The following is a 23,784-nucleotide window of genomic DNA, read 5'->3' as shown; positions in this document are numbered from 1 at the left end:
CCTCTTCCTAGCTTCTGATGGCTGCTGGGACTCCTTGGTGTTCCTTGACTTACAAATGTATCACCCCAATCTTTGCCTCTGCAGTCACATGGCATTTTCCCTGTGTATTCGTGTCCAAATTTCCCTCTTCTTATAAGGACACCAGTTACTGGGTTAGGGTCTACCTTAGTCCAGTATGACCTCATCTTAACTTGATTACATCTGCAATGATGCTATTTCCAAATAAGGTCACATTCATAGGTTCTGGGTGGACATGTATTTAGGGATAGGACACTATTCAGTTCAGTACAGTAGACAATCCTATTGTGAGCATTTCCTTTTCCCATTGCCCAGTAGGGTGATTTCTGAGTGGAGTTTTGCCTAAGCATATTGCAATGAAGTTAAAATTTAATTAAAAAAGGATATAATTTCACATATTTGAAAATTAAGTTACATATTTCTAAATAATCTTTATGTTAAAAAGGGAAGTGTAGAGTAAATTAGTACTTAGAAATAAATGATAATGAGGGGCACCTGGGTGACTCAGTCGGTTGAGCGTCTGACTGTGGCTCAGGTCATGATCTCATGGTCCTTGAGTTCGAGCCCCATGTTGGGTTCTGTGCTGACAGCTCAGAGCCTGGAGCCTGCTTCAGATTCTGCGTGTGTGTGTCTCTCTCTCTGCCCCTCCCATGTTTGTGCTCTGTCTTTCTCTCTCTCTCTCAAAAATAAACAAACATTAAAAAATTTAAAAAAAAATTATAATGAAAATACTACATGTAAGCACTTTTGGATCACAGATAAGGCAGTTCTTAGAGAAATAAATGATAATTTACATATATTTATTAAGAAACAAGATAGTTTTGGGGCGCCTGGGTGGCGCAGTCGGTTAAGCGTCCGAGTTCAGCCAGGTCACGATCTCGCGGTCTGTGAGTTCGAGCCCCGCGTCGGGCTCTGGGCTGATGGCTCGGAGCCTGGAGCCTATTTCCGATTCTGTGTCTCCCTCTCTCTCTGCCCCTCCCCCGTTCATGCTCTGTCTCTCTCTGTCCCAAAAATAAATAAACGTTGAAAAAAAAAAAAAAAAAGAAACAAGATAGTTTTAAAACAAAGCAGCTAAGTAATTATGGTATGTGAAAAACAGTAATATCTAAGAAACAAGAAGGAAGCAAATAATAAGAAAATAAATAAAACCAATAATATTTTTTAAAAGATAGAAAATACTAATGAAATATTAGATGAGATGAAAATCCCTGGCAAGATTGAGAGAGAGAGAGAGAGAGAGAGAGAATAGAATATGAAAAGGGGGAAATTAACCACAGTCTCAACAGAAATGAAAACTTAATAAAAATAATATTATGAATAAGTATATATAAATACATTTTTTAAGTTCTTATTTATTTATTTTTGAGAGAGAGAGTGTTAACGGGGGAGAGGCAGAGAAAGAGGGAGAGATGACCTGAGCCAAATTCAAGAGTCAGATGCTTAACCTACTGAGCCACCCAGCACTCCTGTAGGTAAATACATTTTAAAACCTAAATGAAGGGCTTAGTCAGTTAAGCGTCCAGCTTTGGCTCAGGTCATGATCTCATGTTTCATGAGTTGCAGCCCTGCTTCAGGCTCTCTGCTGTTAGCATAGAGCCCACTCCAGATCCTCTGTCTCCCTCTCTCTGACCTCTCCCACTGGTTCTCTGTCACCCCCCCCTCAAAATGAATAAATAAACTTAAAATAAAATAAATTTAGACTAAATGAAATGGACAAAACCCAAAACTGCAAAAATAATGCAAGAAGAAAGTGGGAACTGGAAAAGATCGATAAGGATTAAACAAAACATAACAAAGTCTCAAGGCCTACATGGTTATACAGATAATTTCTACCCAAAGTTATTGTTTTTTTTTTTTTAAAGTAATCTCTATACCAACATAGGGCTTGAACTCATAACCCTGAAATCAAGAGTGACATGCTCTCCCAAATGAGCAAGGCAGGCATTCCAATTTCTACCCAAGTTTTAAAGTATAATTAATTTAATGTGTGGTATATAATTACTTAACAGTGAACATGAAAACAAATGGAGAAATCTTAAATATATTCCTTTGAGATCAGGAAAAAGAAAACACTGTCCAATATTACTGATGATATTACTGTCTTGATCAATGGTATTAGGAAAGAAAAAAAAGCTGATGGGATATAAGAGATAAAACTGTAATATTTTTCCAGATAATATAATCATCTATAGAGAACAACCAACAGAATCAAATTATGAACTTAGAATAATAGAGTTGAACAATGTTTCTGGTACCAACACAACATACACAAATTAGTTTCATTTCTCTACATCAAAAACAGTAAACTAGAAGATACAATTTAAGAAAAGACACCATTTAATTTAGCAGCAATATACTTATGGAGAAAAATGTCAAACTGTAATAAATGACCTAGGACCAGAGGATGATCTGAACAAGTGAGAAGATATTCCATGCATTTGGGTGGGATAATAATAATAATAATATTATTATTATTATTTTAATTTTTTGAGAGACCATGAGTGGGGGGGGGCAGACAGACAGGGGAACAGAGGATTCAAAGTGGGCTCTGAGCTGACAGCAGCGAATCTGATGAGGGGCTCAAATTCACAAACCATGAGATCATGACCTGAGCTAAAACCAAGAGTCAGACGCTTAACTGACTGAGCCACCCCAGGCACTCCTGGGATAACTTATTAAAAAGATACTAACTTTCCCAAATTAATCAATAAATTCAATGTAGATTCCATCAAAATTTTAGTCGAAAATTTTAAGGAATTTGTTAACTTACTCACAGAGAAGAGTAAAAGTCCATAAATAGCTAAGTCAACCTTAGAAAAGTAGAATAAAAAGTAGGTCTTGCTTTATCAGACATTAGGGCATATTACAAAGATGCAATAAGAAACACTGATGTTGTTAACACAGAAATAGATAAGAAACTAAGTTGCCATATGGAAACAATAAAACTGGATCTCTTCCTAACATTATGTACAGAGGTAAACTAAAGATTATTTAAGAGCATAAATATGAAAGATGAAAATATGTATTAATAGAAGAAAATGTACAATTTTTTTCAGCAAGGAACTTGGGAGGTGAGAGCTAACCACAGACAGTGACAGTGGGGATGGAAGGATCACATAGAAGATATTTGGGAGGTTACCATTGACAGACTCCTATCCAACTCTCCCTTATACTGCTGTCTCAGAGTTTGGAGGAGATAGCGGAAGTGGGTATAAATGTATAAATGTATACACATATACATTGCTTTGTATTATGTAGTTATGTGTAGTAATTTTGTGGCAGAGTGTTATAAAGGGAATTGAGTTTGTAGTCAGAAGACCTGAGTTTAAGTCATAGTTCTTTCATTAACTAAGTGTGACCATGAGCCTTAGTATTCTCAGCTCCATAAAGTGGATGGTCAAAAAAAGATAAAACCTGTTATGAAATAAATATAGAGCTCAACCTCCCATTACTCAGTTTCTTCCACTTGGACATCCTCCTTCCTATTATAGTTGACTTTGGTAAATGTCTGTATCTGGGAGTATTCTTTCTTTCACACATTATAGATCCCTCAATCCAAACAGGATCAGACAAAACAGCAAAACAAAGAGAGGAGGGGGAATTATTACCTCCTGTAGATTTAAAATCCATGAGTAGATGTAACATCTAGCATGGCTGAATTCAGATGCTCGGAATAGGTTTTAGGAAGCTGTCTTGCTCCATCTCCTTGTTCTGTTCATTGGGTCAGGTGTGCCCCATCTGTTCCCAGGAGTTTCAGGCTTATGTCTTCACAGTCCCAAGATGGAAAACACTTCTTTTGCTATAAACTCTCCCAAAGGTTCTGGGATATATGCTGTTTGGGTTAACTTGATTCCTTCTTTCATCCTTGCGCCAATCACCATAGCCAGACTTATTGCTACATATGGTGGTACTTATGTTGATCAGTGTAAGCCAATAGCATGTGATCATTTCTTGAACTTGGGGCGTGGTCAGGTGCACCCAAACAATGAGTACTAAAAGTGGGGTGGGGTAGTTTCCCAAGGAAATACAGGGCTCTGAAATAAAAAAGGAGAAGAAGTTTGTGGTAGAGAAAAAGAATAGATATTTATTATATCTTTTCCTTTTCTTTTGTCTTTATTGTTCATTTTGACAAGAAAATATATACAAAAACATTGCAGGAACCAGAGACCATTGCAGAGACCTGGTGATTAGCCCCTGGGGAGGGCCCTGACTTGAATTCAAGGTTGGCTGGGTATATGAGAGATAGGGTTGTGTAAGAAGAGTAACTTGCAAGTTGGTAAAGCCTCTTCCTCACCTCCTGATCAGACAGAGAACTTTTTTTTTTAATGACTTTATTCAGATATAGTTCATACCATACAATTCACTCATTTACAATGCACAATTCAATAGTTTTTGTAATTTACAGAGTTGTGCGACCATTATCACCATCAATTTTATTTTATTATTTTTTTAAGTTTATTTATTTATTTTTGAGAGAGTGTGAGTGGGGTAGGGACAGAGAGAGAGGGGTAGAGAGAATCCCAAGCAGGCTCCGTGCTGTCAGTGCAGAGCCTGACGTGGGGCTTGATCTCACAAACCGTGATATCATAACATGAGCCAAAATCCAGAGTCCACGCTTAAACAACTGAGCTACCCAAGTGCCCTACATACATGTAGAAACTCTACATCCTTTAGCTATCATTCTCTCTCCCCTCAATTCCCCCATCCCCACCAGCCTTAGGCAACCACTAACTATTTTTTGTCTCTATAGATTTTTGTATTCTGGACATTTAATATAAATAAAATAATATAATATGTGATCTTTTGTGACTGGCATCTTTCATTTAGCATAATGTTTTAAGGTACATCCATGTTGTTACATGTATTTGTACTTCTTTTTTATGGTTGAATAGCATTCAATAGTATACGATGGAATACTATTCCATTGTATAGATATATCATATTTCAGATATAGATATATCACCCACTCACTCATTGATGGATTTTTGGATTGTTTCTAGCTTTGGGGACTGTTTTTAGGTGGAAATATATTTTCATTTCTCTTGGGTATATATTCAAGGGTGGAATTGCTGGGTCAAATAGTAACACTGTGTAACTTTTTGAGGAACTGCCAGACTATTTTGCTAAGTAGCTGTATCACTTTCACCGAAGTTCCAATATCTCCACACCTTAGCGTGATCTTTTTATTATCTGTCTTTTAAAATATTACAGCCGTACTAGTAGGTGTTACGTGGTATCTCATGGTTTTGATTTGTATTTCCCTAATGGCTAATGATGTTGAGCATCTTTTCATATGCTTGTTGGCCATTTGTACATCTTCACTGGAAGAAGGTCTATTAAATATATATACACACACACATATATATATATATAAAGCTTATATATTATATATAAGCGATTGTCTTTTCACTTTCTTGATAGTGTCCTTTGAAGCACAAATTTAAAATTTTTGAAGTCCAATTTATTCATTTTTTCCGTTGGTCACTTGATTTTTAACATGCTACCCTTGTTGCTTTTTTTTTTTGTAATTATTTTTTTTGAGTATAGTCGACTTCAGGTGTACAACTTATTTTTAATTTTTTGTTTATTTGCTACACTTGTTGCTTTAAACCTGGTACTTGGTACAAAAGCTTATCTCAAGCTTACCTCTGTTTCTTTTATACATAAGATCTCACAAGTACTTCAGGTGAGTCATAAGAATGTTTTAAAAAAAAAATGACTCACAAGCTTGGGACATCAGAGCCTGAATAAGATGAGAAGGACCTCTACTCGGGTGGCCAAATGTGAAAGGTTAGAACCCAGAGAAACTAGGGGAATATCCATGCATGGGGATGATTCAGAATTGGGTGCTGGAGCCCAAAAAAGGAAGGAAGGCAACCACACATGGGAGCATCCTGGTGTGGAGAGTCAGAACCTGAATAGACAATAAAGGGCATTCATGCCGGGGCGGCTCAGTGCACTTGAGAGCCCAAATGGCATGAGAGGGCTTTGATACTGAGAGTACAGTAGCCTGGAATAGAGTATTTGTATAGAAGTGAGATGAGAAGGGTATCTGCATGGGGTGGGGGTGGGGGGGAGGACAGTGGAGGTAATGGGAGATTGATTATATTCAGGAATATTGATAAAATGTTAAGGATAACAAGGGCTAGGTTCCCACAATTGGAGAATGGATTAAAAGTATAGAAATGAAGAGAGGCACCTGGGTGGCTCAGTTCATTGAGCATCTGACTCTTGATTTTGACTTAGGTCATGACCCCAGGGTCGTGGGATCAAGCCCATGTTGGGCTCTGTGTTGAGTGTGGGGCCTGCTTAAAATCCCCTCTCTCCCTCTGCCCCCTTCTCTGCTCATGTGTGTGCTCTCTCTAAAAAAAAAAAAAAAAAAAAAAAAAGTATAGAAAGGAAGAAAACTAGAATGAAATTTGTGGTGGATTAGAATTGGAAGTATTGGTGTAAACTCATAGTTTTTAATATAAAAAGATCAATATAGAAATGTACATGCATTTACATATATGTATTCACATATACATGTCCATTCACGCATAAATACATATGTACACACATGTATTGATTAGAAATACCTCCTGAAGGAACTTGGAAGCAGTGACATCTCAATAGTAATGAGCAAAAACAGTCCCCAGATCTTGGTTTCTAAATATCATTCTGAGAGCCGATGAAGCAGCTTACATAAGGATAAAGGTGGGCATTGACTATTGGGAGACTGTTCATTTCAGGAAGGCAGAGTGGGGCCGTTTACAATGGGGGCACAGGGGCCTGTAGTGGCTTGGAGACCAAGCTTTGGATCCACACCAAGATTGAGTTAGGGGGCGCCTGGGTGGCGCAGTCGGTTAAGCGTCCGACTTCAGCCAGGTCACGATCTCCCAGTCCGGGAGTTCGAGCCCCGCGTCAGGCTCTGGGCTGATGGCTCGGAGCCTGGAGCCTGTTTCCGATTCTGTGTCTCCCTCTCTCTCTGCCCCTCCCCTGTTCATGCTCTGTCTCTCTCTGTCCCAAAAATAAATAAAAAACGTTGAAAAAAATTAAAAAAAAAAAAAGATTGAGTTGGATCTCAGTTCTGGATTTAACAGCTAAGTGATGTATTGACAACAGGTTCCTTAACATTTCTCAGCCTCAGCTCCTCATTTGTAAATAGGACAATAGAAAATAGAAAGGGAAAAAGTAAGTCAAATGCCTGGCACGTTGTGAGCACTTAGTATTCTTACTGGGAACACCAGGAAGGCATATTGTAGTAGTGAAAATAAATCACAGAAATCAACAAAAACAAAAAGACTCCGAAAACTTTCCAAAATCTTCATCTAAGCTCAGAAGGCCAGGAATTTGGTGGAGTTCCAGGGGCTTTTCAGTCCCGTATACCAGCTATGAAATTAATGTGTAATGCTTTTGTGTTAATTCTGCCTATTAATAAAATTTGTGATACGAGATCTGACCCATGTGTTGGATAGTCCGAAGAGTGGGGTGCCACATGGGGTGGGATGATAGGAATTATGCCAATTTGATTTCATTTCACAGAACTAACTAGCTGGGGAAATTCCTATGGAAGTGGGCTGCCACTGGGATCTCCCTACTGCTCAAACCAGAGTCTTCTGTTTCCTTCCTCCCTCAATAGTGCTTACATCTAATAAGTCATCACGCCTTTTCTTCTCAGTTTCCCCATAGTTGTTCTGCTTCTCTTCACCACCACTCTGGTTCCAGCCTTCCATTCTGACTTGGTTACTTTGTGAAAAGCTTTGTAACTGGTCTTCTTGTCCCTAGTTATTACATCTCCAAACCACCCCTATCCTGCCACATAGGAAGTTCCATTTTTCCAAGGATTAATCTGCCCACACTGAAACTCCTTAAATCCTATTTCTTCCATGATAAAATTTGCCTTCCTTAGATGGCATTCAAGGACCTCCTGCTATGCAACCAGCTACAACCAACAGAGGCCATTCACTCCCTATTCCTTGGGACCATATTTCACATTTCTTTTTTTTTTTATTTTATTTTTCATATTTCACATTTCTATCTACACTTTTCACCTAAGCCTTCCTTACTTTTCCTTTTGCAATGATTGTTTCTTTTTATATCCTGTCATTAAAATGTTTTAAGTCATAGTTTAAAATGCCCATAGCAAAACAAAGAGTGTGGATCAGTCTCCTGTCCATCACAATTTCCTTCTCCTTGCAGGCTACGACTTTCACTCTTGTTGATTATTTTCATATCTTCCTCCTCATTTCTAAATAAAATGCTTAAGTTGCTACTCAATTAAAAATTTTCCCAACAAACAAAAGTCTAGGACCAGACAGCTTCACAGGCCAATTCTACCAAACATTTAAAGAACAGCTGGGGCACCTGGGTGGCTCAGTTGGTTGGGCGTCTGACTTCAGTTCAGGTCATGATCTCACATCTCATGGGTTTAAGCCCTGTGTCAGGCTCTGTGCTGACAGCTCAGAGCCTGGAGCCTGCTTCGGATTCTATGTCCCCTCGCCCTCTTCCCCTCCCCCACTCATACTCTGTCTGTCTCTCAAAAATAAATAAACATTAAAAAAATTTTTTTAAATAAAAAAAATAAAGAACAGTTAATAGCTGTTCTTCTCAAACTATTCTAAAAAATAGAAAGGAAGGAAGGAAAACTTCCAAATTCATTCTACAAAGCCAGCATTCCCTTAGAGCAAAAACAGATTAAGATACCACAAAAAAGGCCAGTATCTCTGATGAACATAGATGCAAAAATCCTCAACAAAATACTAGTACACGGAATACAATAATACATTAAAAAAATCACTCACCATTATCAAGTGGGATTTATTTCCAGGATGCAAAGGTGGTTCAATATTCACAAATCAACATGATATATCACATCAATAAAAGAAAGGATGAAAACCATATGATCATTTCAATAGATACAGAAAAAGTATTTGACAAAGTACAACATGCATTCATGATAAAAATCCTAAATGAAGGAGGTTTAGAGGGAGCATATCTCAACAAAATAAAGGCCTTGTATGAAGAACCCACAACTGACATCATACTCAATGGGGAAAAACTGAGAGCCTTCCCCCTAAAATCAGGAACAAGACAATGATGTCTACTCTCACCACTTTTATTCAACACAGTACTGGAAGTCCTAGCCACAGCATTCAGACAATAAAAAGAAATAAAAGGCATCCAAATCGGTAAGGAAGAAGTAAAACTTTTACTATTTGCAGATGACGTGATACTACATATAGAAAACCAAAAAACTGCTAGAACTGATACATGAATTTAGTAGTCACAGGATACAAATCAATGTACAGAAATCTGTTGCATTTCTACACACTAATAATGAAACAGGAGAAAGAGAAGTAAAGAAAATAATTCCATTTACAACTGCACCAAAAATAAAAAAGTACCTAGGAACAAACATAACCAAAGAGGTGAAAGACCTGTACTCTGAAAACTATACAACATTGATGAGAGAAATTGAAGACAACACAAAGAAACAGAAAGACATTTCATGCTCATGGATTGGAAGAACAAATATTGTTAAACTGTCTATACTCTCCAAAGCAATCTACAGATTTAATGTAATCCTCATCAAAATACAAATAGCAGTTTCACAGAACTTGAAGAAACAGTCTAAAATCTGTATGGAACCACAAAAAGACCCTGAATAGCCAAAGCAATCTTGAAAAAGAAAAACAAAACTGGAGGTATCACAGTTCCGGACTACAAGTTATATTACAAAGCTGTAGTAATCAAAACATTACACAGTACTGGCACCAAAACAGACACATAGATCAATAGAACAAAATAGAAAACCCAGAAATAAACTCACAATTATATGGTCAATTAGTCTTAGACAAAGTAGAAAGAATGTCCAAAGGGAAAAAAAAAGACAGTCTCTTCAAATGGTGTTGGGAAAACTGGTCAGTTACATGCAAAAGAATGAAACTGGACAACTTTCTTATACCATACACAAAAATAGACTCAAAATTGATTAATGACTTAAATGTGGGGGCATCTGGGTGGCTCAGCTGATTGAGTGTCCGACTCTTGGTTTCAACTCAGGTCATGATCTTGTGGTTCATGAGTTCGAGCCCCAAATCAGGCCTTGGGCTGACTGTGTGGAGCCTGCTTGGGATTCTCTCTCTCCCTCTCTTTCTAACCCTCCACTGCTCGATCTGTTTCTCTCTCAAAATAAATAAATAAATAAATAATAAGTTAAAAAAAAAAAAAGACCTAAATGTGAGACTTGAAACCATAAAAATCCTAGAAGACAGCATAGGCAGTAATGTCTCTGACACTAGCCATAGCATCATTTTTCTAGATATGTCTTCTGAGGCAAGAGAAATAAAAGAAAAACTAAACTACTGGGACTTTTTCAACATAAAAAATTTCTGTACAGCCAAAGAAATAATCAACAAAATTAAAGAACCTGCTGAATGGGAGAAGATATTTGCAAATGACGTATCCAACAAAGGGTTAGTATCCAAAATATCTAAATAATTTACACAACTCAACACTCCCAAAACAAATAATCCAATTAAAAAATGGGCAGAAGACATGAACAGACATTTTTCCAAAGAAGACATCCAGATGGCCAACAGACACATGAAAAGATGCTCATCATCACTTGTCATCAGGGAAATACGAAACAAAACCACAATGAGATACAACCTCACACCTGTCGGAATGGCTAAAATAAAAAACACAAGACAGGCACCTGGTGGCTTAGTCGGTTAAGCATCCAACTCTTAATTTTGGCTTAGGTCATGATCTCATGGTCATGAGATTGAGCCCTGTGTTGGGCTCTGTGCCAGGCATGAAGCCTGCTTAAGATTCTCTCTCCCTCTCTCTGTCTCACCCCTATTTGTGCACTTTCCCTCTCTCTCAAGAATTAAACAAAACAGAACAAAACAAAACAAAACAAAACAACGTTGGCGAGGACGTGGAAAAAAATGAACCCTCAGGCGTTGTTGGTGGGAATGTAAACTGGTGCAGCCACTGTGGAAAACAGTATGGAAGTTCCTCAAAAAATTAAAAATAGAACTATCTGCTATCTAGTAATTGCACTACTGGATATTTACCCCCAAAATATGAAAACACTAATTCAAAGGGACACCTGCTATAATGGAATATTATTGAGCCATAAAAAATAATGAAATCTTGCCATTTACAACAACATGGTTGGAGCTACAGAGTATTATGCTAAGAGAAATAAGTCAGTCAGAGAAAGATAAACACCATGATTGCACTCATATGTGGAATTTAGGAAACAAAATGAGCAAAAGGAAAAAAGAGAGAGTGAGAAAGAGAGACAAACCAAGAAACAGAATCTTAAGTATAGAGAACAAACTGATGGTTTCCAGAGGAGAGGTGGGTGGGGAGATGGGTGACTGGTAAAGGAGATTAAGAATATACTTATCATGATGAGCACTGCATAATGTATAGAATTGTTGAATCACTATCTTAGACACCTGGAACTAACATAACATTGTATGTTAAGTATACTGGAATTAAAATAAAAAAACAATAAAAAATTTAGGTATCTATGGACTTTCTACTACTGAAAATTTCACTCTTTTAGTACACACACCCACATTTACATCTTTCCTGTCCACACATTGTGCCAGATGCCAAAGGTGCTTTGCCCCTTAGAGAAGTGCCCTCAAAGTTTGCCCATGATTATCTTCCTTCTTCACTTCCCATGATGAAGGTGTTATTTACTATACCTGTCTTCCCTCGTGATAGAGGTACGGTCTTGTCTACTGGATTCCATGTCTTCCTTTTTTGAAGGATGTCTTGTCTACTGTACTTCATGTCTTCCTCTCCTAAGGGAGGTTCTTGTGTACTGGATTCTATGTCTTTCTCTTTTTTGGTTTACTCCCTCATTTTGGAGAAGCACATTCTTTCTGGTTTCCTATAAAGAATTCAGTGCAGGTATAATTTTTGAGACCTTTTGTGTATTAAAATATTCCTATTCTACTTTCATACTTAAATGATAATTTGGCTGGTCTGAAAATTCTATATTGGAAAATCTTTTCCTTCAAAATTTCTTCATCTAGCTTTCATGGTTGTTGCTGAGAAGTCTGACTTCATTCTGACTACTGTTTCTGTATGTGGGATCTTATCTGCTTGTCTTTTTCACCTTAATTCCCACCATATCCTCTGTTTTGGTTGGGCTGCCTTCGCTGCAGTTGAAAATCAACTTGAAGTGGCTTAAAAAATAAAATTTATCTCATACAAGAAGTCCAAATGCAGAATGGCTCCAAGGAGAGTTAATTCATTGATAAATTATGTTACCATTGACCCCAGACTTTTCCCTTCTATTTTTTCCCTTAGGTTAGTTCTCCTTATGGTCCTAAGATGGTGAGAGCAATTCCAGGTTGTATCCAATATCCAGATGCATGAAAGTATAAAGGAGGAAAAGATAATCTCTTCACTGATATCTTTTCTAGGAATAAAGAAACCTTTCTCAGAAACACCCAGATGATCTTACCTCATGTTTCATTGGTGAGAATATATATCACATGCCCAAGCCTAAATCAAAGATAAAGGGAATGGTACTACCTTGGTTGGTTTAATCAGGATTCACCTTTAAGAGCTTTGGAAGTGACTAGCACACAAGCACATGACCAAATGGAGGAGCTTAGATACCTGAACAAAACTAGAGGTGCACCAGCAAGGAAGCAGGGAAATGGTTTTGGAAGGGAATCAACAGTGTGTGCTACACTCTTGGACATATTTTATTTCATTAATCCTGACTTGATTACAGTGTCCCCAATGCTCATATTATTAGGTTTCTGACTTTGCATTGGCTCCTGCTGTTCTAGTCACTGCAGAAGTCGAAGAGTAGGCTTGACTTCTGGAGTCTCCCTAGGAAGTCATTTAGTTCTGTACATTTGGCTAGCATTAGATTAACCTTGTATCCTCTATAAGTAAAGTCAGAGTGTTGACACCGGTGCTCCCTTACCCATTGAGATGGGGTCCTGGCTGCAGGTTTGTACTGAAGCCTTCCTGATTTCCCATTACCACCAAGGCTAATTGGTCCAAGGAGAGAATACTGAATCAGATTCTCTCCCTATTTGGTATTAGGACTGAAAGAAAGGCAGTCTCCATTTGCTTCAAACTATCACTTCCAACTCAAGAGGGGCAGCTGCATTCCATCTTGTGCTTTGAGGAACAGAGAAATCAGTTTGCAGGGAGAAGGAGCAAATGCAGAAGAGAAAGCAGACAATGAGATGGAGTGGAGTGTTCCTGGCTTTCTACTTCTTTTTATTTTTTTTTTTAATTTTTTAACCTTTATTCATTTTTGAGAGGCAGAGAGAGAGAGAGGGCACAAGTGAGGGAGGAGCAGAGAGGGAGGGAGACACAGAATCCTAAGCAGGCTCCAGGCTCTGAGCTGTCAGCACAGAGCCTGACACAAGGCTTGAACCCACAAACCGTGAGATCATGACCTGAGCTGAAGTTGGACGCTTAACCAACCGAGTCACCTAGGAGACCCCCCCTGATTAAAAAAAAATTTTTTTTTAACATGTATTTATTTTTGAGAGGCAGAGACAGAGCACAAGCGGTGGAGGGGCAGAGAGAGAGGGTTGGCTTTCTACTTCTTGATTTCAGCTCCTGTCTGAGGGCTGGCTGCATTCCTTGCCCTTGTGTCTTGTGAGATAAGCAAGTCTCCTCATTTTAAATCCTCCTGTTTATTTAAACTAGTTCCCTGGAAGTTCTGCTATTTTTAACTACATCATCTTAATTTAAGGAGTTATGCCAATCCTTCTGGAGTAGGGCTATGAAACCTGAGGGCTTGTGTCTCAGAGCCTCTTTTTCTCCCCCTTATCACCAGGTTTTATTTATTGTATACCTTGTGGGGAATCTGGTATGCTTGGGTAGGAAATCTGAGGTGTTGTATGCAAGAATAGGTAGAGGGGCGTGTGTCCAGTTCGTGCAGAGACTAGTAAGATGTTTCACTTCTGTGTGATGTAAAGTAAGCATTGATAAATATTTGAACAGATAAGCATTATATACCTTGTAAACCTGAATCTGATAAAAAAAATAAATCTTAAAGCAATTGTTAATAGCTGTTGTGTCACACTGAGATAAAAACTCGGTGATCATCTGTAATTGTTGCACCTGTGGTCACTGTGTTGGGGTATCAGACTTACATTTATGAGCTGACTTCCCTTTATGCAACCAGTTTGCTCCAAGTGGGACAATTTTAGTGCTGACACAGGACTTTGAGAAGTCCTGAGGAGTCTCAAACAGCTTGGGATCTCAATAAGCACTTTTGCTCAGAATCTTTGCATTGACTGTGTCACCTTTAAATTTTTTTATTTGAGAGAGAGAGAGAGAGAGAGAGAGAGAAAGTGTGAGTGGGGGTGGGGGGCAGAGGGAGAGAGAGAGAGCATGTTCCATGCTCAGCATGGAGCCCAACATGGGGCTTGATCCCATGACCCTGGGAATGACCTAAGCTGAAATCAAGAGCCAGATGCTCAACTGACTGAGCCACCAGGCATCCTGATTATGTCACCTCTAATCATGCATTGGCCTCCTGGTCAACTTTCATCACTTCTCAACCCAGCTCCTTATATATATGGTGTTACTTTGAACAAATTAGAACTACAGTTTCCAGAATCCCCTTCCTTGTGTGATTTGCATTAGAGTTGGAAAAAAAAAAAAAAAGAAGCTAGCATGAGATTTGGTAGGTAGTAGGGAAAGAACAGCCATGCTCTGGAGGAAACACACAGAGAGGTTTGCCTATCTCAGTTGTGCCCACTCTCTACCACACTGGTGGCACGTTCTGTATGTTCTTGCTCCCTCCTACCCCATACCAGACTCTTTTGTCAAGTGCAGGCCCTGTTGACCAGAAGTGACTCCAGGCTGGGCTGTTCCACTCTGATAGCTGAAGCACCTGGATTCCCAGATGAATTTGCAAGCTTCATGTTGCCCACCTCTGCCAGCACTAAAGGAAGGCTGGCCAGTGATTTTTCCCTGATCCTTCAACTTCTACTTTTCACTTGATTTCCTCATTTCTTCAATAATAGTAGGTAGTAACTGTATCTTGTTTGCTATCCCAGAAGTCATAGCTTCTAGCACATAATGAATCCTCAATAAACATCTACTAAATGATCTTTAGTTTACAGAAAGAAGGAAAGAAAGAAAGAAACTACTTGTCTCATTGAACTGGCCTAGATGCCAGATGGTGGAGATTCTCTTCACAATTTTGGCTAAGAGGAAAAGGTGCTTTCCAATCTCTGATTACTTACTTCTTAAAATAATTCCACAAGGCATATTCCTTAAAAAAAAATAAAAAAAGAGAGAAATGAAAGTAGCTTGCTTAAGATTCTGCAGCAAAAGAGGAAGTAAACCCAAATTAGAACTTGTAGTTATGCTTTCCCTAACTTACAACTGAAGTCTGCTTAGCAACTCATTAAGTTTTATCTTCCTTACTTTATCAAACCCACTTTTGTTCACCATCACCTCTCTGCCCCTTGCCTGTACATACATGTATGCTTATCCAAACACCACTAGGAAAAAATTATGGAAGTCCTTGTTGAAAGTATGGCTCTCCAAAGGGAATACATTCAAGTCAACTTAATGGGTATTTATAGAGCATCTACATGTAAGAAAATTTGCACTGCAGGCCAAGTATGGATGAATAGAGGACCAATGTGTTGCAGTGTTCCTACTGGAGAGACTTTATAAAAATTCTTTGATGTGGAACCATTGTTGGTTATTACTTAATTCCTATTCTCAGTACCTTGTCTTTTTCTCATTCCTTTAGTTGAGTTCTTGGGGTTGTGGTTTCCTCATGAACATACACCCAAAGTAGCTTCATGAGATTCAGCAGAAGTAGGTCCTCCAGGCCACAGCCCATCTAAGAGAACATTTTGTTATTCCTTAGGTGGGTGGTTCTTAAAATTCAGGAGTAAACCTTCACCTGGGAAGTCTCTTTAAAATGCAGAATCCCAGGGGCGCCTGGATGGCTTGGTCGGTTAAGCATCCGACTTCAGCTCAGGTCATGATCTCACGGTCCATGAGTTCGAGCCCCGCGTCGGGCTCTGTGCTGACAGCTCAGAGCCTGGAGCCTGTTTCAAATTCTGTCTCTCCCTCTCTCTCTGCCCCTCCCCTGTTCATGCTCTGTCTCTCTCTGTCTCAAAAATAAATAAACGTTAAAAAAATTAAAAAAATAAAATAAAATGCAGAATCCTGGACTTCCTTCTTCATCCTCCCCCAACCAACTCTGCCCCTGCAGATTAAAATTCAGGATATCTACGGACTTTGTATTTTTCACAAGACTCCGGGGACTCATCTGATGCAATGGTCTTTAGGCCAGTTTTGGAGAAATGTCCAAAAACACCTGAAAGAGAATCATTTGGGCACTTATTTTTTAACAGCTGATTCTTGATCCCTCTGAATTAGAATTCTGGAGGCAGGACCTGGGAATATGCATTTTAAATTCATCTGCTACTTAAAAAACATTTTTTTTAATGTTTATTTTTTAAAGAGAGAGAAAGAGAGAGAGAGCAAGTGGGGGAGAGGCAGAGAGAGAGGGAGACACAGAATCTGAAGCTATCAGCACAGAGCCTGATGTAGGTTTGAACCGTTTGAACTGTTCGATTGTGACCTGAGCCAAAGTGAAATGCTCAACCGACTGAGCCACCCAAGTGCTTGATTGTTATGAATCCACAGACCCCTTTGAGAAGAATTAGTAGATTTCCTACTTTGAATTTGAAGCCCAGTTCAGACACAAAGTCTTCTGGAGAGAGAAACAGAAAAAAAAAAGGGAAAGCTTTGCTAATAAACATTGATTTTAGAATCACTCCTTCCTAACTGTTCGAATCCGTTCCCAGCTTATCGCTGTTCTGAGCCTTTTCTGGAAAATGTCTGGGTTTGCAAGGTCAGGCAGCCTTCATACCCCTTGAGGTGGTAAGGACTCTTCTAATGGGCCCATCTGAGGGAGCCCTGTTTGCAGACTAAATGTATAAAGGCCCATCAAACAGTAATGGGAACTGCAGAGGACTTGGGGGTGTTGGGAACTGTCTTCCTGAACAATGGGGCCATGGTCATTCTGGGGCTAACTTCAGGTCACCTGTCTGCTTCTCTACGCCATCCCATCCCGACATTCCAGCTACTGAGCCCCAAAGGTAAGTGCAGAGTGATAACTGCTGGGAGGGGCTGTGTGAAGCCAGAAAAGCCAATGTGTGAGAGCACTGGAGAGAGACAAAAGGCGTGGTACTTCAGAGGTGGCTCAATCAGTTAAGCCTCCAACTCTTGATTTTGGCTCAGGTCATGATCTCACTGTTCATGAGATCAAGCCCTTGTCAGGCTCCACCCTGACCGCAGGGAGCCTGCTTGGGATTCTCTCTCTGCCCCTTCCCCCGTGCTCTCTCTCTCACTCACAAATTAATAAACTTTAAAAATAACAGTTAAAAAAAACAAAACAAAACATGGTACTTTCGTCTCTTCCTGACCCTACACTCCCTTTTATCCTCATTCTTTCCTCCTTTTCCATCCGTCATCTTCCCTACAAACTGGACTGGTTAGTAAATCGAGAAGGCTTTCTTCAGCCACCCCTGCTGCCCCCACTTTGTGGAGGACTGTGTCTGGTAAGGCACTACCTTCTCTCACCAGCCTGCCATAACCAGTGCCAGCACTTGGTCAACTTTACTGTAGTAAAACCTGCTCCAAGGACTGAAAGGCGACATTTGCTGGGCACCAGGCAAGTGCCAAGTGCCAAGGACTGACAATACTACCAGAAAAGTGCTTAGGGCGGTGGCTGGCTTGTTTAGTAAATTATAGGTATTACTCACCATCGTTTTGCTATTTATTTCTCAAAGTGACCCTGGAAAGTGGGTCGTGACTGCTGGTCTGCTCCTCTTTGCAGGTGAAAAAACTGAGGCCCAGAGGAAAGTAAGTGATGTGCTTCTGATCACATACCTAGAGAGAGGTGGAAGCGGAATTTTTACCCAATCTAGAGATGGCTCCAAAATCCATACTTTTTCAACTGCCATCATTAAGATCTCAGTCTGAGGTCTTACATTCAAAACAAATATAGGAAAACTTAAAAAAAAAAGCTGTTAGTTCTAGAGATATATACACATATTTAATTTTTTTGTGAAATTAAAGTGACTTATAAATGAATTTTAAAAAGTTACTTAGGGGTTGCCTGGGTAGCTCAGTCAGCTGAGTGTCCAACTCTGGATTTTGGTTCAGGTCATGATCTCATGTTTTGTGTGATTGAGCCTCGCATTGGGCTCTGCTGGCTGTGAGGAGCCTGCTTGGGTTCTCTCTCTCTCTCTCTCTCTCTCTCTCTCTCTCTCTCTCTCTCATGTTCTCTGTCTTAAACTTAAAAAAAAGTCACTCAGTGTTTACAGGGAAAGTGACACAATTAAACAAGATTGGAAATCTGTTGATAAGCAGCTAACATTGGGTGATGGGTAGATGGAGATTCAGTGTATGAATCTCTTTGCTTTTGTATAGATTTGAAATTTTCTTCATTGAAGAGTTAAAAACCGAAGTCACTTCACATCCATCCAAAATATGATGATTATGTACAGTAGCGGAATATCTACAGGCCCTAAATTCGTAGTTGATAAACTTCACATTTTGTGAGGATTGTTCTGTTTTTTCTTTTTACATTTATTTATTTTTAAGAAACAGAGTGAGACAAAGTGTGAGCGGGGGAGGGGCAGAGAGAGAAGGAGACACAGAATCTGAAACAGGCTCTGAGCAAGTGGTCAGCACAGAGCCTGATGCGGGGCTCAAACCCACGAACTGTGAGATCATGACCTGAGCCGAAGTCGGACGCTCAACCGACTGAGCCACCCAGGCGCCCCGTGGATTGTGTGGTTTTTTGAAGATTTTGAATACTAAATTTTTGGTTTTTAAACTCTTAAAATAATGACAATTTATATTTGTTGTATAATAATTAGGGCAAGGCAACTAATGGTCATGACAGTCCTATGGTGAAAGTAGAATTATCTCCATCTTATAGATGAAAAACTGAGGCACTGAGGTAACTTCCTGGCTAGAAGGCTACTAGATGAAGTGGAAGGGGATTTTGAACTCAGGAAGTATGTCTCAGGTCCACACATATTATGTGGCTCGGCTTGAGGGCACCATCTTTTTTTTTTTTTTTAAGTTTTTAAATATTTATTTTTGAGAGAGAGACAGAGACAGAGGAAAAGCAGGGGAGGGGCAGAGAGAGAGAGGGGGAGACAGAATCTGAAGCAGGCTCCAGGCTCTGAGCTGTCAGCACAGAGCCCAACGTGGGGCTCCAATCATGAACCATGAGATCATGACCTGAGCCAAAGTTGGATGCTCAACCAACTGAACCACCCAGGTGCCCTTGAGGGCACCATCTTTAAGAAAATATTCATCTTAAGTATCAGTTAGGAATGATTTTGACACAAATTACAGAAAACCATAGTAATTGTAGCTTAAGTGACTTAAGCAAAAAAGAACATTAATATTCTCACCTAATGAGATTGGAACAAGGCACTCCAGGTTCAATGCCACCACTCAGGCTGCCTCCATGGCTCTAGGTGCTTTCTGTCCTTATGCTTAGCCACCCCTGCCTGATGCCTTCCCATCATCACAATTAGCTTCTCACTGGCACAAGACAGTGGCCTCATACAACTTTTCAACACACCTGTAAGATAGGAAGAAAGGTCAGGGAAATGCTAGTGAATTCTTAAGTGTGTGTCTCTACTCAGCAGGAAGCAAAATATTTCCCAGGGGCTCCCAGTAGACGTCCCTTTATGTCTCATTGGCCAGAACTTTGTCCATGGCTCCACGTAATAAGAAAAACTGGGAAATTGAGTGTCTAGTAAAGAAGGATAAAATTACTAGCATTGACTTACATAAGTCATTCATGAGCCCAAGGACACATTAAATCACTGGGCAAGTTGGATTATTATTATTTATTATTATTTAAAGATATGTAGATTTTTATTTAAAGTTTTTTAGGAACACAGGGGAGAGATTTATACCAAATAAAACAGAAAATTTTCTTAAATAAACCTTTTAACTAATCTCTCTGTCCCAAAGTCCCATTTCATATATCACTGCCCTAACCTCATCCTCTCTCCAAATGAGTGAACACCTTTGAAATTCTCCTCACTATACCCTCTTTCCACTTCTTTTTCCTCCTAACTCCTCATTTCCAGATCTTTCCTTCTATGTCTCCTTATCTCCTTCTTATGTAAGAGTAATCTAGCCTCTAGAAATTACCTATTGGATAACAAATTACTCCCAATTTAGTGTCTTAAAATAAACATGTTATCTCACAAATTCTGTGGGTCAGGAATTTGAGGGTAGCTTAGTTGGATGTTTCTAGCTCAGCATCTTGAATGAGGTTTCAGTCAAGATGTGTGCAAGGACTGCAGTCATCTAAAAGCTCGACTGGGGCTAGAGGATCCCCTTCTGAGATGGCTCACTCATACAGCTGTTGACTTTCAGCCTAAGTTCTTTACTCCATGGTCTCTCCATAGGATGGCTCAACATGGTGGCTGGCTTCTCCCAAAGTGAGTGATCTGAGAGAGAGAGAACATGAAGGTAGCCATAGTGCCTTTTATTACAGAGTCTCTTCAGTCATATGTCATCATTTTTACTTTATTTTATGAGTTAGAAGAGGGTCACACTCAAGGGGAGGGGAATTAAGCTCTTCTTCTTGAAGGGAGATATATCAGAGGATTTGTGGACATGTTTTTTAAACCATCACATCTATATATCATTTAACGTATCACACCTCAGTTTTTTTGAGAGGGGGAGAGGGACAAGGGTAAGAGGTATAAAAGAATGGGAACAAAAGTGACTCTGGGGTGGCAGCTATATTTGTCTCCTCAGACTGCCACAACAGAATACCACAAACTGGGGGCTTAAACAACAGAAATTTATTTTCTCACAGCTCTGGAGGCTAGAAGTCCAGGATCAAGGTGCCAGCAGAGCTGGTTTCTGGTGAATCCTCTCTCCTCTCTTGCAGGTGGCCACTTTCTTGTTTCCTCACGTGGCCATTCCTCTGTGTGTATTCCTGGTGTCTCCTCCTCTTATAAGGATACCAGTCTTACTGGATCAAGACCCCACCCTAATGACCTCATTTAACCTTAATTATCTTCTTTTCTAATCAATTAATTTTACTTTTTTATTAAAAAAATTTTAATGTTTGGGGCACCTGGGTGGCTCAGTCGGTTGAGTGTCCGACTTCGGCTCAGGTCATGATCTCACAGTTCGTGGGTTCGAGCCCTGCATCAGGCTCTGTGCTGACCACTTGCTCAGAGCTTGGAGCCTGCTTCAGATTCTGTGTCTCCTACTCTCTCTGCCCCTCCCCCATTCACGCTTTGTCTCACTCTGTTTCTCGAAAATAAATGTTAAAAAAAATTTTTTTTAATGTTTATCTTGAGAGAGAGAGAGAGAGAGAGAGAGAGAGAGAGAGCGCGCATGAGCTTGAACAGGGGAGGGGCAGACAGAGGGAGAGAAAGAATCCCAAGCAGGCTCCACGCTGCCAGCACGGAGCCTGACTTAGGGCTTGAACCCACAAACTGTGAATCATGACCTGAGCTGAAATCGAGAGTCAGACGCTTAACCAACTGAACCACCCAGGAGCCCCTGACCTTAATTATCTTCGTAAAGGCCTCTTCTCTAAATACAGTCGCATTGGGAAGGGTGCAGTTTACAGCTCCAACATTTAAGTTTAGGGAGATGTAATTTGTTTTGTGACAGTAGCTATGTATGTCATGTTGCTGCTTTACACATCACTTCTATTAAGATCATATTTTAAAATAAAATGCCTTTATGGCTTTTGGGGACACTATGTTGTACTGTTGTTGTTGTTGTTGTTGTTGCTTTTAATATTTATTTATTTTGAGGGATGGGGGTTGGGGGGAGGGACAGAGAGAGAGGAAGAGAGAGAGAATCCCAAGCAGGCTCCACACCATCAGTGCAGAGCCTGATGTGGAGCTCGAACTCATGAATTGTGAGATCATGACCCGAGCCAAAATCAAGAGTTGGGTACTCAATGAACTGAGGCACACAGGAACCTATGTTGTACTATTTAATATAATCATCAAAGTTATGACATTTTTATAAATAATATTTTTAAGCAATAACTTTCCCCATAGGAAAAAAATAAAAGTAATTCTTTTTAAATGTTTTTAAGTGTTTATTTATTTTGAGACAGAGGGGGAGAAAGAGAGAGCAGGAGAGGGGCAGAGAGAGAGGGAGAGAGAAAGACTCTCAAGCAGGCTCCACACTGTCAGTGCAGAGCCTGATGCAGGGTTCAAACCCATGAACTGTGAGATCATGACCTGAACTGCGATCAAGAGTCAGCCGCTGAATGGACTGAGCCACCCAGGCGTCCCCAAAATGAAAGTAATTCTTAAAGCTTCTCTTTGTTGTGAAAAATGGCTCATGCAGAAAGATGTATAAAACATAAATGTACAATTTACCAAGTTGTGAGAAAGTAATCATGCCTTTAACTGCTAACCAGGTTAAGAAATAGAGCTCCACTTGCAAGTCTGAAGGCCCTGCATATACTTTCCAATTAGCAATAATCACACCTCGGGTAAACCTCACTGGCTATGATACTGCCACTGTGCAAAGCTCATGTACTTTCCAAATTATAACTTTCCATCTCCCTCCAAAGGTAACTACAGTCTCATCTTGCATGATATTCACCTTGTTGCCATTCTTTATTTTTTACTACCTACATATGCATTCCCTTGAGTGTTCAAGGCCCTAAGGATACAGAAGTGGAAGAAACAAACTCTCTACCCTTATGGAGTTCACAGCTAACAATAAACATTGATCATATAATTAACAATAAACATAATGAATAAACTGTATAGTATGTTAGAAGGTGATAAATGCAAAAAAAAAGCAGAGCTGGAGTTTACTTGGCTCTATAAGCACGTAATGATTTCAACATTGGAAGGGAGACAAAAAGGACAACTGAAGGTAGGGAGGGAAGAAAGTAAATGAAAGGAGGGTAGAAAAGAATAAAGAGGGAGAAAGGAGGAGGAAACAACAGGAAGAAGAATGTCGGTGGGAAAGCAAACAGAAGAGATGGTAAGAAGAGGGAAGAAAGGGAAAATAAGAGGTGGAGAAGGAAAAGTGGGAGGTTAAAAGTTTTTTTCTCACCTGGAGGGTTGCTGAAAAGACCCTGAGCTGAAACCCCTTTATTTACATTTTGGTAAAAAGAAGTACTAAATTCTTAATTAGAGAGCAGTTTCCTACATTGAAGCTTTTTGTTTACTACAAATTTATTTTATGCAAGCTAAAATTAGCTTGCACGAAAGTATTCCTTAATACTTATACAAAATTTAGGCAGCTGTTTTAGAAATGGATGTTTTTGAGCCCATAGCAGATGACTGGGCTGAGCAGAGGCTATGCAACATGCCTGGAATTTGTAAGAATTGCCAGCTGTTAATAAAGTAGTTTTCTTTTTTAAATATTTAATTAATTAAATGAATTAATTCATCATTCATTTAGAGAGTGTGAGCAGGGAAGGAGCAAAGAGAGAGAGGGAGAGAGAAAATTCCAAGCAGACTTTGTGCTGTCAGTGCAGAGCCTGATAAAGGGCTTGAACCCATAAACCCAGCTGTGAGATCATGACCTGAGCCAAAATCAAGTTGGATGCTCAACCAACTGAGTCACCCAGGTGCCCTAATAAAGTAGTTTTCTTTAAAAAAAAAAAAAACCAAGCCAGGGAGGCTAGAGATGCTTAGATGCATTTGAGACTCTGCTTACCTTTGGGATAAAGAGGAGTTTGTTCTAGCATTGTGTTATCTCCGC

At 39.6% G+C, this 23,784-nt stretch overlaps 1 pseudogene; it reads right to left on the bottom strand.

The window, feature by feature from the left end:
• Positions 1-22,414: 22,414 nt before the first annotated feature.
• On the bottom strand, positions 22,415-22,595 carry LOC124521352 (uncharacterized; annotated as a pseudogene).
• Between the last annotated feature and the right edge of the window lie 1,189 nt (positions 22,596-23,784).

This window comes from Lynx rufus, unplaced genomic scaffold (assembly GCF_022079265.1).
Source record: "Lynx rufus isolate CCGP_SWC_20201006 ecotype Redwood Valley unplaced genomic scaffold, mLynRuf1.p SCAF_3, whole genome shotgun sequence".
Classification (NCBI taxonomy): domain Eukaryota; kingdom Metazoa; phylum Chordata; class Mammalia; order Carnivora; family Felidae; genus Lynx; species Lynx rufus.
Note: the sequence above shows the minus strand (reverse complement) of the source record. Positions and strands in the feature narration are given on the sequence as shown.